Source organism: Canis lupus, chromosome 7 (assembly GCF_011100685.1).
Source record: "Canis lupus familiaris isolate Mischka breed German Shepherd chromosome 7, alternate assembly UU_Cfam_GSD_1.0, whole genome shotgun sequence".
NCBI lineage: Eukaryota > Metazoa > Chordata > Mammalia > Carnivora > Canidae > Canis > Canis lupus.
The window spans coordinates 4,218,977-4,238,018 of NC_049228.1; the positions used below are offsets into that span (position 1 = coordinate 4,218,977).

General features: G+C 39.5%; 1 long non-coding RNA gene across 1 annotated transcript in view; it reads right to left on the bottom strand.

Moving 5' to 3' along the window:
* LOC119872654 overlaps nt 1-19,042 on the bottom strand; it is a 64,122-nt gene that overhangs the window by 39,438 nt on the left and 5,642 nt on the right. Inside the window, exon 2 of the long non-coding RNA XR_005361565.1 lies at nt 2,270-2,359. This is a non-coding gene — a long non-coding RNA (uncharacterized LOC119872654). The remainder of the gene's footprint in view (nt 1-2,269; nt 2,360-19,042) is intronic.

Genomic DNA, 19,042 nt, shown 5'->3' on the forward strand with positions numbered 1-19,042 from the left:
TATTTTCAAATGAGAAACTGCATTGTGATGACACCAGCTTCCTTTTAAATAGGATTCACAATAACAGCAAAAAGATGACTTTCTCTTTCTCTCTTTCTCTCTCTCTCTCTGTGTATATATATATATATATATATATATATATATATATATATACTTTAAAATATATTTTATAGCAATTATATATATAATCTCAGTGTTTTGAATTGAGAAGAATAAAACATATGCAGAACATAAGGATGAGTTCATAAAGAAAATGTTGTCATATTTTTCTCAGGCATTTTTGGTTACCTATCTGTCCAATGGGGGAGGTCTGGGATGTAAAAAGAAAAAAATAACAAAAAAGCAGAAAATGGGAAACTTTCTTCCCTGACAAGAATCAATTTCAGATCTATTTAAGCAGAGGACTTGGGAAAGCTGGTGAGTAATATAAATAAGGCCTTCCTTGTGTTTAAATATCAAAGATCATTTCTGGGTTTGGTCCTGGCTTGGTGTCCAGGGACTCCGCCCCAAAAATGACACAAATTTTCCCATTTGTGTATTAAATATTTTTAAATGAACTAGAGTAAAAGGTGGTAATCAAAAAACCAAATGTTTGAAATCAGTTTTGTGGAGGAAACAATCGCTACTGATTACAGGGCCCAAGATTTGGTCACAGACGTTGGAAACTAAAATGCACAGGAGAGAAAGAACTTTGAAGGGGAGATTAAGGAATTGGGAAACCAGTTAAATTTATTTCCTATGCAGAAGTTGACATTTCTAAGAATGATGATGGCAACAGAACAGAAAAATAAGGCAGTGAGTGAGAGGTGAAAGTCAGGAGGAAGGAGGACGAGTGGCTTATAGTAGATAGATGAAAACAAGAAGAGATGGTGGAAAAGAATGTTGTGGCCTCCAAAGAGCCAGGATGTTGAAAGAGGAAGGAGATAGCTATAAAACAGCAATGAGGAACCAAAGGCCATGCCTCTTCCACCCCTAACCTTGAAGTAAAGAGGCAGGAGATGCCAATTCACCCCTCTTTGGTAGATTCTCCAAGGAAGAAGATGCTCAGGCTACAAAGTTTCAGTTGATGAGTGAAATGATATTCAGAAGAAGAGGCCGATGGTATAGACGAGTTTGCTAATCCCAGAGTTGGAGTTCCAGAAGGTTTGGGAAGGAGGGAGGACAAGTGGAGGATTGGTTAGATTACCGAGTGGTTCAGAGCTGCAGTGAAAATGAGCAGCCCGTTGGAAATGGACCCGTGGGCTTCTGATCAGAGATGTGAGACATGGTAACTCAACTGGCAGCAGGAGGCTGAGGAGGTGGTTCGAGAGATGAGTTCTTGTCAACAAGAATTCTAACTGAATCAGGGACGCCTGGGTGGCTCAGTGGTTGAGCCTCTGCCTTCGGCTCAGGGTGTGATTCCTGGGGTCCTGGGATGAGTCCCACATCGGGCTCCCTGCATGGAGCCTGCTTCTTCCCTCTGCCTGTGTCTCTGCCTCTCTCTGTGTGTCTCTCATGAGTAAATAAATAAAATCTTAAAAAAAAAAAGAATTCTAACTGAATCAATATCCAACAGGTCATTATAATTTAGTTGCAACTGACATGAGCTTCTGAAATCTTATAATGACAATCTCTCTTTCATTCTCTTCAAGTTTCCTGAATTCACAATATGCCTTCCATTCTGGCTTATTCCAACTAGAGTTTATAGCCTTGATCTTTAATCCTACAAAGGTTTGTAAAGTATAATGTCAAAGAATTTCTGGCAATCCAATTGCCTCTGTCCCTTAAAGGCATCTAGAGATCATATAAAGCTTACATATCAGCATCAGCATGAAAATTTTCCTTAGCATCTTTACGGGAGAAGAAGATGATGACACAACTAATGCCTGAGTTTTAGTATTAAATCCACAGAGATAAAATTTCCACCAAAAGTGAGGAGGATATTTCATGACAGGACTAAAGGAATGGAGTGAAATTACCAGTGTTGGCACAGGCTCCTGGTAATAAGATAGGCAAAAATCTTGGCTCACAGCACACGTGTTTGCCTCAGCCACCCAAATTAATCAGGAGCGTAAACCAAACATCAAGTACCTTCAGTAGCAACAGCTCTAAGCTACCAGCAACCAAGGAGGGACTGAACGAGAAGAAAATTCTGTCCAAGATTCACATTCCACACTTAATTGGCTTTCCTTTTACAAAAGGAAAAAAGCAATACCTTCTACGAGAACACACGTGCACACACACACACACACATACACACACATACACACCCCCAAGATGCCACCATTACCTCCAAGTTGCACCACAAAGTGTTATTCTCAGTTGGATCTGTGATTTGTACTGTCCCCTCTGGGTTATCTGGAGGATAGAAACACAATCCCTGGAAATGAAGATGAGAATGTATGAGTTAGTCTTTATTAGTATATTTGAAATTAGTTACGGGCGTGTCTGGGTGGCTCAGTCAGTCAAGTGTCTGACTCTTGATATCAGCTCAGTTCATGATTGCAGGGTCGTGAGGCTGAGCCCAATGCTGGGCTCTGCACTGGGCATGGAGGCTGCTTGAGATTTTCTCTCTCTTCCTCTCCCTCTACTCCCCACCCCCAGGCCCTCTCTCTCTTTCTCTCTAAAATAAACAAATATAGATAAGTAAATAAATTCAGTTGGAGAAAGGAAGTCCTAGAAATAAGGTAATATTATACCTGGAATATAGTTATTATCTTGTGAAGGTAATTTTCTAGGAAGAATTTGTGGGATTGGAAACATAAGAAATTTAAAATCAGCCTTTAGGGCTTTTTTCATCTAAATATATTTACATTTTTCTTGAGTAACTGACCAAAGAGGTGGGCTTTTTCTAGTTTCTTTCCATGCTTCAGATATAGTTTATAGTAATAATGGAAGTAAGAGGTTTGATGTTAATGGGCTTTGAGAGAGGGCAAGGCTTTTGCTTGCCCAATGCTTAGACAGTTTTAACCTTTTGTTGTAAATCTAAGAACCTCACTAAATGAAGTGCATTTTAAACAGAAGCTATTTAGAAATTACAATGTCAGGCCTAGGGTCTGTTTTTATTTCTCGTTATTTTGATATTAAAAACTGTCATAAGGGGATCCCTGGGTGGCGCAGGGGTTTGGCACCTGTCTTTGGCCCAGGGCGCGATCCTGGAGACCTGGGATCGAGTCCCACGTCGGGCTCCCGGTGCATGGAGCCTGCTTCTCCCTCTGCCTGTGTCTCTGCCTCTCTCTCTCTCTCTCCCTGTGTGACTATCATAAATAAAAATAAATAAATAAATAAATAAATAAATAAATAAATAAATAAATATTAAAAAATAAATAAAAACTGTCATAATTAAAATCTCATTTATCTGCCCTATTATTAATTTCAAAGCACCTTGTATCAGTAACTTCATTTGATTCATAAAGCAATCCTCCAGGTTGGCAGGGGAGGCTTTATTATAATTTTCTTTGTATAAATGAGGAAACTGATTTTTTAAAATGATATAACTACTTCAAAAAGTTTAACCTGGAATGCAGATCATCCGAATTCAAATCTAGGACTTGTAATACTAGGTCTTGTGACTTTGTCATCATGATAGTGCCTGATTCACTCTTCACTGTTTCTTTAGTCCGGTAAGTATAATAGTCAAGAATATGTATTCATTGCATCTGTTATTTTTAAAAGCCTAAAGGTCACATGCACATGATATTCATTTCTCAGGGCTGTGGTAACAAATTCCCACAAATCTGATGGCTTAAGAGGACATCAATTCATTCTCGTGCAGTTCTGGAGGCCAGAAGTCCAAAAGCAATGTTACCAGGGCTGCCCTCCTTCTGAAGGCCCTAAAGGAGAGCCCTCCCTTCCCTCAGCTCCTGGCGGCTGTCAACCAGCCTCACAACTGCCTGCCCCAGGCTCTGATTCTCTCTTCACGTGGCCTTCTGCTCTAGAGACCTTCTCGACAACTCTTTTTATAAGGACATTTGCCACTGGATTTATGAGCTATCCTAGTGCAGATGATCTCTCGTCTCCAGATCTTTAATTACATCTACAAAAACTACTTTTCCAAATAAGGTCACATTCACAGGTTCCAAGACATGGACATATCTTTTTGCAGCACCACCATTCAACTCACTCCAGACGCTTATCCACAAATACTACTAAATTAAGATGAGACAGATAGGGTTACTATAAAATACCTGATAATTATAATTGAAAAACTTTGAGTAATATTTTATAGTGTCTATTTTTTTTTTCTTAAAGAGAGAAAAGAGACACAGAGAGAGAGAGAGAGAGGCAGAGACACAGGCAGAGGGAGAAACAGGCTCCATGCAGGGAGCCTGATGTGGGACTTGATCCCAGGACTCCAGGATCATGTCCTGGGCTGAAGGCAGGCACTCAACTGCTGAGGCACCCAGGTGTCCCTATAGTGTCCATTAATTTTTATTTATTTATTTATTTATTTATTTATTTACTTATTTACTTATTTACTTACTTACTTACTTACTTATTTATTTGACACAGAGAGAGAGAGCACCAGTAAGCAGAGTGGCAGACAGAGGGAGAGGGAGAAGCGGGCCCCCACACTGAGCAGAGAGCCTGATGCAGGGCTCAATCCCAGGACCCTGGGATCATGACCCGAGCCAAAGGCACATGCTTAACCGACTAGTGTCCATCTAGTAAGGAAGTCAGAATCTGAATAACTAAAAGATAGAAGCCATTCATGGAAGTTATATCAAAACTTTTAAATACTTAAAAATTTTAAGACATATATAAAATTTGTCAGCTAGGTTTATAATAATGATTCTAATAAAGTAGAAATAAAATGCCTATAGTGGTAAGGGTTCAGAAACTATTGAACTGATGAATGGTGTTCCCATTCATCAAGTCACAAAGTCAGGGGACTCGGCAGACATGACCTCTAATCCCTGACATCCAATTCTCCTTACCTTCCAGACACATAAGATAAATATATATCCCTGCCTCTTAGGTGTTAGGAATGACAGAAATTATAATTGTCACTTCCGGGGAAAACCATTTAATTACTGGCACTTAATTCTGTACTTCACTTTGTCTCTGCGATAGCTATTGAAAAACCACATTGCTAAAGAAGGGCAACATAGAGCCATGCCATGGAGAGTAGTTCAGCTGCCCTGAGAATTCTCTGGGTTCATAGTACACCTGGCATGAAAGAGAAATAAATCTTTGTGTTTTAAGCTACTGAAATTTTGAGTTGTTTGTTGGTGTAGCCCACCCTAATCCATGTTGACTAAAACAGTTATTTATACTAGGAATAGATGCTGCCATTGCAAGAAATCTAAAATATGTGACATAGGTTTAGTGTTGATCCTACAGGGGTAGCAGTTGTGAATGGCCACCTTCTGTGAAGGCTAGGAGATGGAAATCAATCATATGCAGGGGCACAAAATAGCAGGTCTCAAACACTGAGAGCTATGATGCATGCAACACCTTAGAGCAACCCCCTGTGCATGCTTTCTGAGCATCAGAAGCAAGAAGCAAGGGGATACAAGCGAATGAGTCACTGCAGGGTCACCAGTTAGAAGTTATTCACCAATCCCAGTTCAGTGAGGCTGTTTGGGAGCCTCAAGAAGTTGCAAACTCTACATACTAATGAAAACCCAAAATGAGTGCTCCTGATCTCCATCCAAGAAGCCCTGAGCCAGTCTACAAAGGCTGTCCCTTTTGCGCTTTCTGGCTGCCTTTGATACTGTAGTGTCAGGCCCAACCAACCATTTCAAAGGGAGTATTTCTCTAGTGAAATGCACCCATAAAATCTTGCTGCTGATTCCAAATTAATTACAATTTCTGGCTAAGTCATCCAGATCTCAGGTCCATTTCCCATGGAATTCCTAGGAATTAGGATCTCCCCACTGGGGGAACAGCCCTAAGCCAATGGCCAACTGTTTCAAGGAGACAAAAGTTGGTTGCCCTGTCTCAGAGTAGGACAGCTTTTGATGTGATTTATCCTCCAGAGCTCCCCATGGGATCAAGCTGAGGCTAGACCTCAGTTAAAACCACATCTTGGGCCTAGATTCATCCTGAATTTTCTCATTTCCTTGAAGATTTCACCTGTGAGTGGTCCCTTACTAAATACTTGTACCAGAGTCCCTCTCTCAGGCTCTGCTTCTAGAGAACCTGACCTAAGTTACCCCCAATAAAAACTTCAAAAAAAAAATCATATACAGGGGCAGATCATTTGGTAATATTATCACCTATGATAATTTATAGGATAGATCTTATGCCAAAAAAAACTTGTTGCTCTAGAAGAAAGATTAAATATAAAATTAGAGTGTCTGCAGATTGATGTCAGCTGCAATTGGCAAGGTATCACAAAAAGAAAAATAGATCATCTCATAAAATAATAGACGATTGCAATTAGAAGCAAAAATAAATATAAGAATAAAGAATTTTGGGGATTAGTAGGGTTAGAAAACGCTACTGCTTCTCAAAACCTACTTTGTGCAAAACAGAGCAATGAAATCTAAATATTAAGGGAAGGATCAAATCAGGGATGGCTACTGCATCATATTTAAATCTGGGAATGGATTAGGTCATCTCAGAATAAAGATATGATTAAAAGTGGGACACCCCATCTAACCTTTCAATTGATTAAAAATCTCTAAGAAAAGGAGACTGAAAGTATGACTCTCCCCTGAACCACAACATACTTAATGGAATTGCAAATATGAAAGGGGATGGGGAGGCGGGGGGGGGGGGGGGGAGTTGAAAAAAAGAGAAGAAGAGGAATGGGGAGAAAATAAGAAAGCAAATATTCCAGGAACCAAATCTCAAAAAAACCTTATGGGTGTGGAACTGGTACATGAAACTGTGTAGAATCAAATAGATAAGAAACCTATACAAGTTTTGAGAGAATTTCACTGCCAAAGGAATCCCATGACTGGACTCAAAGAGACTGTAGCTGTTTATAAGTTAAAATCACCCTTGGTACCTAACCCAAGGTAATGGGCCCAGAGAATTGCTTATTTCTCAATTTCTTATTCCTTATTTTCCCCAATGCCTGTTATTGATGTGACAAACAGGAATAAAGAAAGAATGAGCTTTCTTTAAAAAAAAAAAAAAGATTTTATTTATTTATTCATGAGAGGCTCAGAGAGAGAGAGGCAGAGACACAGGCAGAGGGAGAAACAAGCTCCCTGCAGGGAGCCCAACATGGGACTCGATCCTGGGTCTCCAGGATCACACCCTGGGCTGAAGGCAGTGCTAAATCGCTGGGCCACCCGGGCTGCCCCAAGAATGAGCTCTCAAGTGTGAAGTCACGTATCAGCAAGAACAATAGACTGGGATCCCCGTCAGAGAAGCTGGGATCCCGAGGAACATTCCCCACCTCCCAGTCTAGAGGGTCCTCACAGTGACTGTCCATCCGCTTCTCTAAATTCCCATGTTGAAGTTCAGTATCATCCTTACTCCTTCCCAGTCTGTGGATTGTGAAGGGAGAAAACAACTTTTCCTTTTTAAGTTTCTGTGTCTCCATATCAACAAGAGCCACATTCTTCTCTGGGATCATGGACTCCATGCTGGCCGAAGAGCTTTTGGATCATCTCGCTCATGGAGGGCTTGAGTGTAGGACTGGGCCAGAAGAGAGGAAAGAATACTTGGGTATCAAGAGAGCAGTTGGGCTATGGCTGATTTCACAACTGTTCACTAACACCAACTCCCACTTCCAGGCTCACGAGAATTGTATTCACCCCTACAAGTTGGGGATAGCCCCGTGACTTGCTTTGGCTAATTAAATATGAGCAGAAATGAGGTTCATCAGGTCCAAGTAGGAGCATTTAATTGCAGGTACTTGACCATCTAACTCCTGTTCCCTGTCATGACAATTTGGAAGCACAGGGTGATAAAGTGTTGCCATATTACAGAGCAAGTGGAGGAGTACTGCTCTTTGGGGTGTCCCAGACCCATAGAAAACTTATGGGAGAAAGTATTTCTGTTTTCAGCTACTAAGGTTTCTTTCTTTGTCACTATAGCATTATCTAACCCATCTTGACTCAGTATCAATACTAAAATTTGAATAAATGTGTTCCTTACTGTTATTGAACCGATTTTTTCAACAGCTGTTATATATGCTTTTGTAAAGATTTTATTTTATTCATGAGAGACACAGAGAAAGAGCCAGAGGCAGAGGGAGAAGCAGGCTCCCTGTGGGGAGCCCCTTGTGGGACTCCATCCCAGGACCCCGGGATCACGACCTGAGCTGAAGGCAGACGCTCAACCATGCGCCCCAACAGCTATTATATTATAAAATAAAGTATCTAATAGATGATCTAACAAACTAGAGCTTCAAAGTGATACTCGATAATACACTGCATTATGTTATGCTTTGTTTATCTTTCCTTCAAAACAAAAGAATAATTTTAATTATGTCAAGAGCATTTAAATAGTTTGATTTTTTAAAAAGATTGCATTCTAAATCCTTATGTTAAGTGGCACTCCCTCTCAAAAATCCAGGTAAGAATAATCTTTTTGAGTTTTGTGTTTTTGTTTTTGTTATGTTTTTAAGACTGACCGTGCTTGGAACTTTAATGTCATTAGAGTCTACTTTTCAGCATGAATCAACCTACCTCAAACCCCAGGCATTTCACTTGATTTGGTGAGTAAAAAAGTGAAAAAGTTTCAGAGACCAAAAAAATTACTTAGCAATAAAATATGTGAGAAACACGTTGACAGTTTCTCCTCTCTCTTTTCCCCTAGCTATAAAATGCATTTCTTCTCCTCCCCAACTCTGCTATCACTTTGAAAGCCATCCAATAAATTGGTCATACCTACCATAGTTACCTGGAGGCACAAAGGAGAGGGAGACATCGTTTCATGAATTGAGATTAGGGTATCTTTGCCAAAAACCAATACGTTCTTTAAAGCCACATTAACACTTTCCAAAGCCAAATAAAAAATGCAAAGAAAATGCAAAGTTACCTTCTTATTGGTGTCAGCTATTTGAAACAAAATCTGTTACCGTCAAAATGTCCCCTGGCCTGCAAGAGTAGATTCCATGGAGCCTTTGCTGACAAAGAAAACCCTCTGTAATGTCATTTGTCACATTTGCTTTCCTGCCTCTGTGTCGCTCAAGCCAAGAGTCTAGGCAATTATCCCTTAGCTGATCTATGGGCATAATCTGTGGTACATGTCTTAGTTAGAGTTATATTTTCGGGCAATTTACCTATGGGAGCCACCAGTCACACCTGCTAATAAAGGTTTTCAAGATGCCCCAGCTTGAGCCTGGCCAGCTCCCAAAGGAAGGGTATTTCCACCTCTAAGGACAGCCTTACCCGGAAGGCTCACATACGGGTCACACATTGCCAGGCGTGCATGTGTACACCAGGTCTAGTGTAGACCATACAAAATCATAGCCCAGCCCTTTGATTCTGTGCTGTCTTGTCCGTGTCTGGATGACTTTTCAGAAGCTGACAGAGCTTTTACAATTTAATTGGCGTTGACACCCTTTGAAGCCATGCCTTGAGGCACTAAGGGTCATTGTATGCTTTCTCTGTTTCTCTCCAATGGCTCCACTTGGCTACCTCACAGCCTGTGGTGCCTGGCTGGCCCCTGCACTTTTTATTCATGTTCATACTTGTTCGGGGTCCTGTTACAAGAGCCCTTGTTAAATGCCCAGCAGGCAGCAGTGAATGGAGATTTTGACTATGTGGGATTTGAGGCCTCTGGCAATAATGGAGAATAAACTATAAATATGAAAGTATCCCTGTTGTGGACTGTGTTGTTATCACCAAAGATTTATTCCAGAGGACCTCAGACCTAAGGGACTTTCTGTGCCTGCTCGTGGCTGTAGGTCTTACAATTAGGTTTCTGCCTTCCATGCTGGGGATTCTCTAACTATGACTTTTCCTCTATCATCATTTCCAATTTGGTGCCTTCCTTCTCTTAGCAACACTCCCTCCTAACAGTTGTTGGAATAGCATTATGATTCTGACTCGCCTTCTGACTCCGTTCCCTCCAAGTTTAAGGAAGAGACAAAAAGATTGAATCCTGCATTGTTTTCAGGCTCAATTCTGCAAAAGCGTCTTTTTGTCCCTTAAGGGTCATGTTTAACTTTGTTCTTAGTTCCCAAGAGTGACAAGTGGAGTAACTGTCATCTTTTATGGAGTTTTGCTCAATTTGCTGTATTTAAAAAAAAAAATCAAGACTTCCAGAGTTATCAACTGCCTATAAACTTACAGGCTATCAAAAAATTTTTCTTGTTCACAAACCCCATTAAAAAATATTCTTATGTATGGAAGTGTTAAGATCTCTGGAAAAGCTTTTGTTTCTCCCAACTATCAAATTTATGTGGTCTACAGTGACTATATTAAACAAGACAGATGTTTGAATTTTTTGAGTAAACTACAAAAAAATAAAGAAAAGACTATCAATTTTCATATTAGGCTGCTGTTCTACAGATAAAATATATCAGAGACAAAGGGCATTCTGAAAATATTTGTATGGATGATTTACAGGAAATAACACGGATTAAATAAAGGACTGCCTTAAATGTTCCTTTTTTTACATAATATAATTCTACTGAATTTCAGGTCATTATAAAATCAATAAAGAAGAAAATAAAAATAGTAATACCATCAGTCATAATTTTCTAGTGAACTGTGTAACTAATTTCCTCCAAATATGAACACATTTGAGGAAATCTCACAACAGATATGATTTCTATTTAAAACCATATTTCTAGCACAAGATTTAGGTAAAGATCCTTTGTTTCAGCAAGAAATAATTAAACTTCTTCAAAACTAAAGAGACAGCTTTTTAAAAATGAGCTCAAAACATCAAAAAGGATTATTTAACTGGGTAAGGAGACATTTGAAGGACAAGTTCATATTTCCACCTGTGAAATTCTTCCAAATGAAAGATGACCTGCTGTTCTTCCAATACACCAAAGCTGGGAAAAGATAAAACTATTTCCAGTTTTAGGTAGCAACAAGGAGCAAAATTAAAAACAATTATGAACTTGCCAGTAATGAGAGATAGATGGTATTAGAATGTACAAGCAGGACTGAGATAGGACTCAGGTTTTCAATTTTTTGCAAAATGTCAGATGTAGAGGAGACAAGCAAGAATCATCTCTGTTCACCTGCCTCAAGGGCCAGTGTTTCCATTGCCACACTCTGACAGTTGTAAATCCCGTGATTTAGGGAAATCACTCAATTTTGTGGAGGTGAGAGGTAAAGTGGGTAATATATGTGCCAAAATCTATGACAGAACAATGAAACAACAATTAGAATTTTATTAGATTTTGTTTTGTTTTTGTGATCTTTGTTGGTATTTTGAGACATGGTACCCCCATATTTTATCTTCTGTATTACTGAAAGGAATCTCCAGAGAAAGAAAAGTGTTTAAAAATGCCAGGTATGGGATTATAAATAATAAAATACAGATTGATATCGAGAGAAATACACCATGTCGGGAACAGTAGAATAATGGATAAAGTAAATCAGTAGGACTCTACTCTCAACTCACTAGCATAAATAGCAAGTGTGACGTCTTTCATATATCCAGTCATCGCTTTCCTTTGAGTACCTATTTGCAGGTCCTGTGCTGGGGATATTAAGAGGAATAAGATCTATATAATGTTCTTAAGCTTATACTTGAGTAAGCTCCTTCATCCTGTTTATCCCCTACTGAGACCCATATAGGTATCGACTGAGATAAATTACAATACTAGGGGCACCTGCGTGGCTCAGAAGTGTAAGTCTCCAACTCTTGATTTGAACTCCAGTCATGATCTCAGGGTCATGAGATGGAGCCTTGCATTGGGCTGCATGCTGAGTGTAGAGTCTGCTTACGATTCTCTCTCTCCCTCTGCCCACGATTCTCTCTCTCCCTCTGCCCTTGTGCGCATACACTTTCAAATAAACAAATAACACTTTATTGAGCTTATTTGCTTATTGATCTAGCTCTTCACTAGACTGTAACACCTGGGGACAACAGAGGATGTGTTTTATTCATCTTCGCATCTCAAGCTTTCTCATACTGACTAGTATTTAGTGGGCATTCAGTAAATGCATTCAAAATGAGTACTAAGGAATGACAGAATGGATGAAAATGAGTACTAAGTACTCATTTGTACTAAGTGAGTGTACTAAGGAATGACATGAGTACTAAGGAATGAGTACTAAGGAATGACAGAGTGGATGAAAAAAATGAAAAGTACGGATGACTATAGTTACTCCTTTTTCAGATCTCAGAGAGCCATTCTCTGACAGCAGTAAAGTGACCTCTGGTTACACGCCACCACGTAATTACTTTATGTATTTTTTACATTCACTTGTTTATTCTTTGCCCGAAAGTTGCATACCATCAGGAACCTTGCCACTCTTGTCCCAGCACCCAGCCCAAGTGCCTGTCACAATAGGTGTTAAGTGAGTTAATGGGTTTATTATGAAATAAAGCAACTATATGGGAGCACCTTTCAGAAGAATTAGAAAGGACTCAGTTGGAAGTATATAGACTTTGATATAAAACCAGCACAACAAGGTGGAGATATATCATGCAATTTGCTGTAACATTTGTTTGGGAACCAAATAAAGGTCAGGGTTGGGAGTCACAGATACAGATCTGGGAGTCAACTCCGTTAGGTTCAAGACTTGACTCAGAGCAAACATTAAATAAATGTTTGTTGAAAAATTGCTGACGGCAGAAATCCTTGAGAGAAAGGGATCAGGAGAGCAAGTGAAGGAAAATGTTTTATTCCTCATTGTCACATTTCCTTTTATTACTGTAAAAAAAAAAAACAAAAGTCCAGATTAATAAGAATCCAGAGAAAACTAAATATACAGAAAACGTGAAACTTTGCTTCCATAATCACTGAGTCAAGCTCTGTGTATGTATATAGGATATGCAACCAATCTTCCATTTACCAAAAAGCTTGGTCAAACTACTGGTTATTTTTAAATAATCACTGGTATAGTAAAAGCCTTGATGAAATTTATTAAAACCACTATTTTTTTGTGATTGTTTAACCTGTATTAATTTAGAGACCAACAGAATTCAGAGCATCTGGGCTAGCTTATATTATTCCTTCAGAGAAAGACCTTCACTCTGCCCTGTCCTATGTCTTTATAGATGATTACAGTAAGAAATACCTTTCTATTTTATTTTATTTTATTATTTTATTTTTGTAATATTATAGTTGAAGCTTATAAAATCATAGAGCAAAAAAGGAAACTAAGAGACTACCTTGCATAATGTCTTTATTTTGAAAGAGAGACATTTAAGTCAAGGAAGGAAAATAACCAATTTTACAAGCTTTTCAATATATTTTTTTCCTGTTGTTAAAAAATAAAAATCAAATGATTTGATAGATTTTCCTTTTTGCCTCAGTTGCTAAAAACCTTAGAGCCACATTGTCCACTCATGGTTCTTAAAATACTCTAAGCATTGTGCTTTCCTGGTGATCTTTGTCCTATTTTTTAATAAAAACAATCATCCTAAATTATAACTTAATCCATAAACCACTCCAATCTATTTCAAAGAAAAGGCAAGGCACTTAAAATAGTAATTATTTGTAGAATAAAAATTTTATTCATAAGTGAATTATTATCATGTGCTCAGCTAATAGGGGCCATACTCTTAAAAAAACTTTTTTCTTGTGATGCCTGGGTAGCTCAGCAGTCGAGCATCTGCCTTCCACCCAGGGCATGATCCTGAGGTCCGGGATCGAGTCCCACGTCGGGCTCCCTGCACGGAGCCTGCTTCTCCCTCTGCCTGTGTTTCTGCTTCTCTGTGTGTCTCTCATGAATAAATAAATAAAATCTTTTTAAGAAAATTTTTAAAAATAAATAAAAAATAAAATTTTTTTTTTTTTTTCTCTCAGGGCACCTGGGTGGCTCAAAGTTTGAGCATCTGCCTTCGGCTCAGGGCATGATCCTGGTCCTGGGATCGAGTCCCACATCGGGCACCCTGCATGGAACCTGCTTCTTCCTCTGCCTGTGTCTCTGCCTCTGTCTGTTGTGTCTCTCATGAATAAATAAATAAAATCTTTAAAACAATATTTCTCTCCAAAATAATTAAGAATTATTCCAAATCAAAGGCATCAGCCAGAGAACAGTGAACCTATTGTTAATGTCATAATTGAAAATATTTTGGCTTAAAAGTTGTTGTAAACAGTATGTTAGGAGAGAGGACACAGGCACATTCCTTTCTGACAAATGAGCATCATCCAACGGACCTCAAACATTCTGGATATCAACTGAAAGGTTGGAAGAGAGTTCAATGTCCAGCTTTGGCCCTTTTACCCAACTTCTCTAGCCCAGTTTTCTTATCTTTAAAGTGAGAATAAAACAGAACTTATTCATAGGGTTTTCATGAAAATTCATAGCCTTTTAAACAGTGTCAATAATGATATTGTTATTCTTATTCTGTATAAGCATCAATTATGTACGAGGCATTGAGGTTTAATAGCCAGAAATAGTGTAAGTCCTTGACTTGAAAAGATAACACCTCCCAAAAAACCCATTAAGTTTATCTAAGAAGATGAGACTTTTGATTTTTTTAAATTTAATTCAGTGCTATTTTATCTCAATGAAATCTAACTTTCAATTTAAAGAGTGACATCACCAAGATGGCAACGTAGATTATTCCTGACTTCACACTCCCTCACAAGAAAAATAACTTACAGCTCTTCAAGAACAAGACATTACTGAGAAAATCCTAGAGCATGGTGCTGAGGCTGAAGCACTCCTCTTATACCACAGAGACCAAAACAGATTGCATTAGAAGAGTGAGTGCAGGGACTCCTGGGTGGCTCAGTAGGTTAAGTGTCAGATTCTTCATTTTGGCTCCAGTCATGATCTCAGGGTCATGGGATTGAGCTCCTGAGTTGGGTTCCACACTCAGTGGGGAGTTTACATGGTATTTTCTCTCTCTCTCTCCCTCTGCCCCTCCCCACTCCAGCCCCCACTCTCATTCTCTCTTTCTAAAATAAATAAGTCTTTAAAAGAAGAAGAAGAAAAAGAAGATGATGATGATGAAAGGTTAGAACAGCAACTGCCCATTGACCAGGTCCCAGGACAGGACAGTACTACTTGGAGAGGTCTCCCCTGAGCTGCCAGTTACTCCAGGGGAAAAAGAGAACAAGGTTGGGGTGGTAGGCAACGAGCCTCCCCCAGCCCTATGGGTCACTTTGTGGGAGCCCCTACTTTGATTCTGCATTATGGGAATTGCAGGAACCTGTGGGGCTCAACCACTGGGAATCTATGACAGAAAAGTGGGGTGGGGCAACCAGCACCAGGGTCTTGGCGGACTGAATTCACACCTGTGCTGGCCACGTGGCCATCTTAGCCAGCAGTCTTGCTCATCTGCCAAACTAAAATGAGGATGTCCTCACACCAGGGAACTGGGAGGGATACAGATCTCCCTGATTCGGACCCTTAAATGAGACTGTTTGCCAGCCCTATAGCCTCATTTGCTCCCACCCAGGCAAGGTGCTAAATCACAGCCCCAGCCACCATCAGGGATGCCTTCCAGCTCCTCTGACCAGAAGGGCTGGAGACAACTCCTGGAAGCCCTGCCTGCAGCCTGGCAGAGAGGTGGGTGAGCCGAGCTGATTGCCCCAAAGCACAACCAGTACCAGGCATGGAGGCATCCATGCTACGCACAGGTGGGAGAGTAACTGCTGGCAAGAGCTGAGGTAGGAGCTCAGTCCTGGTTCAGCCAAATGGAGAGCCCGCTTGGGAAACTGAGAGCAGCTGGGAGCATTTCCTCCTCCTTTCCACCCAGGCAAGGGGGCTGAGCCGTAGCTCCACCCACTGTGGAGAGTGTCTTCCTGCCCACAAGCACAAAAGCTGGCAACAATCCCTGGAAACTATGAAGCCCAACCGTGCTCAAGTAGGGAAAGGGCAGACAGGACTTTTCTGTCAAAAAAGATAAAAGATAACAAATGTACATGGGTGTGGAAAAAGAGTACCCTTATACACTGTTGGTGGGATTATAAATTGGCATAGCCACTATGGAAAACAGTGTGGAGGAGCCTTGAAAAATTAAAACTGGTACTACTATATGATCCAGCAATCCCACTTCTGGGAATATATTCAACCATAATGAAAACACTAACTTGGAAAAATATCTGCACCCTCATGGCCACAGCAGCATTATCTACAATAGCCAAGACATGGAAAAAACCTAAGCGTCCATCAACGGATGAATGGGTAAGGAAGTGGTGGCATAGACTGTAATGGACTATTATTCAGCCATAGAAAAACAACAAACAAGGAAATCCTACCACTTGCAACATGAATGGGGCTCGAAGATATTATGCTGAGTGAAATAAGTCAGACACAAAAGACAAATGCTGTATAATCTCACTTATATGTGGAATCTAACAAAACAACAACCGCCACCACAATAATAAAAATACCAAACGAAAAAGAGATCAGATCTGTGTTTACCAGAGGTGAGGGGTGGGGGATAGAGGAATTGGAGAAATGTGGTCAAAAGATAGAAATTTCCAGGTACAAGATAAATTAGTATTAGGAATCTAATGTACAACACAATGACAAACACACACACACACACACACACACACACACACAATGACTATGCTTAATATGGCTGTGTGATGCATAAGAAAGTGAAGAGAGTAAATCCTACAAATTCTGATCATGAGAAAATTATTTTCCTTTCTTCTTTTTTCTTTTATTTTATTGTATCTATATGAGAAGGTGAATGTTAGCTGAACCTATTATGGTGATTATTTCACAATATATGCAAAGAAACCGTCATGCTATATACCTATGACCTTATACAGTGATGCATGTCAATTATATCTTAATAAAACTGGGAAGAATAAATTTAAACTTATAAGAGTAATGCCTACCCTCTACTAGAGTAGTTACAGTAGTTTCTTAAGAGAAATAGAACTTAATATGAATGTGATAGAGAATATTGAGCTATTGTTTCATGACTCATTCATTATTTGCTGATTTTCCTTTATTTTAGATTTTCAAGAAGACCATTTATTCAAACTGAAGCTTTATTAATACTAAGGTAAACAAGTATTTGTTTCACATAGTAAACATGAAATCAATGATGTTTTATTCTCTTTAATACAAGTTTAAATTTTTGAAGTTTCATGATTAAAGATGTACTACTAGTTTACATTTCTAACCTTTAATCCTAATATGTTTCTTTAAATAGTAAACACATCAGATGGTAAATACTGGGTTTTTTCTTTCTCATTAAAAGAGGTCAGGTTAAAAAAAAAAAAAAAAAAAAAAAAAAAAAGAGGTCAGGTTAGAATATGAAAGACTCCTAACTCTGGGAAAGGAACTAGGGGTGGTGGAGGGGGAGGTGGGTGTGGTGTGGGAGTGACTGGGTGATGGGCACTGAGGTGGGCACTTGACAGGATGAGCCCTGGGTGTTATTCTATATGTTGGCAAATTGAACACCAATAAAAAATAAATTTATAAAAAAAAAAAAAAGAAAGAGGTCAGGTTCTGTAGTATCAGGCTTCCCGTGATGAAGTTCAGACAACCTATGTCACTACAGCAGGTAGGGGAAGGGGCCTTGCCCATAGAAATTACCTCCAGACAATGAGGTCGGAGATGGGTTCATGATATTATTAAAATATGTCATATTAGTTAATTTAAAAAATTATTATTGAGTCCCTGATATGCCAAGCCACCACTGTAAATAAAATTATCTTTTTTTTAAAGATTTTATTTATTTATTCACGAGAGACACAGAGAGAGAGAGGCAGAGACATAGGAAGAGGGAGGAGAAGCAAGCTCCATGCAGGGAGCCCGATGTGGGACTCGATCCCGGGACTCCGGGATCATGGCCCGAGGTGGAGGCAGATGCTCAACCACTGAGCACCTAGGTGGCCCTGTAAATAAAATTAAAAACTCGATCTCATGGGGCTATTTTCCATCAGAGAGCAAAAGTGAATGAATGAATGAAATGCCAAGTAAAGATAACTGCTAGAAAGAGGAAATAAGTAAAGTGAGGGGACAGAGAGCCATGAGGAAAAAGGGGAGTAGGTGATAGAGAGAGAGAGAGACTTTAATTCCAGTAGTGTGGGGACACGAGCCTGTAGACACACGGGCAGGAGGCAGGAAGCAAAACCTAACAGAGGGTAAGTTAGAATAAGCAAAAGTTACAAAGCAGTGGAAACAATGACTAAACAAAAATAGAAGAGAGGACTCTTCTACTTTTCTATTTTATGTCACTGTGGATGGTGAGCAGTGACAGAGAGGTTCTCAGTCCCTATAATGATGGGGATCCCTTACCCCTCGATGCTTAGAGATGCTAAGATTAGATCATAACATTATGGTGTAGCCAGAACAGTTTCAATTCTCCAACCTTGACTATGCAACTGTAATGGGAATGTTCTCCCATTACTTGCGAGGCATAAATTCTGTGCTTATTAAGACTGTTAACTGGGACGCCTGGGTGGCTCAGTCAGTTAAGTGTCTGCCTTTGGCCCAGGTCGTGACCCCGGGCTCCTGGGATGAAGCCCCACGTAGGGTTTCATGCTCGGTGGGGCTTCATGCTTCTCCCTCTCCCTCTGGCAGTTTCCTCTGCTCCTTCTTTCTCTCTCTCTCTCCCTCTCTCTCTCTTTCTCTATTTCCTTCAAATAAATAAATAAAAACTTAAAAAAAAAAAAACCTTTCCGAGTCTTATGAATCTATCTCATGAATCATCAACCAGGTCCTATAGAAATGTTAACACTCTCTTTTCCATCTTAAATATCCACATACCCCCAATGTCTTTATTTACAGAATCTTCACAACTTTTTATACTCGAATGTGTGTCATTTTTAAAAGATAGAATATGATGGTGATATATATATATGTGTGTATATATTTTTAATATTTATTGAGTACACCCTTCTTCTAACTCTTCTTCCTTAGGTTCTAAGGTAGCCAACCTCCAAGACGGCCCCCAATGATCAGTGCCTTCTGGTATTCAAACCCTTATTGAGACTCACTCCACATTGAACCAGGGTTAGTTTGTGTGATGAATAATAGTATATGGAAGAAGTAATTAATTACTATGGATGTTGGGCTTGAAGACTCCACTTTCAGTCTTGTGC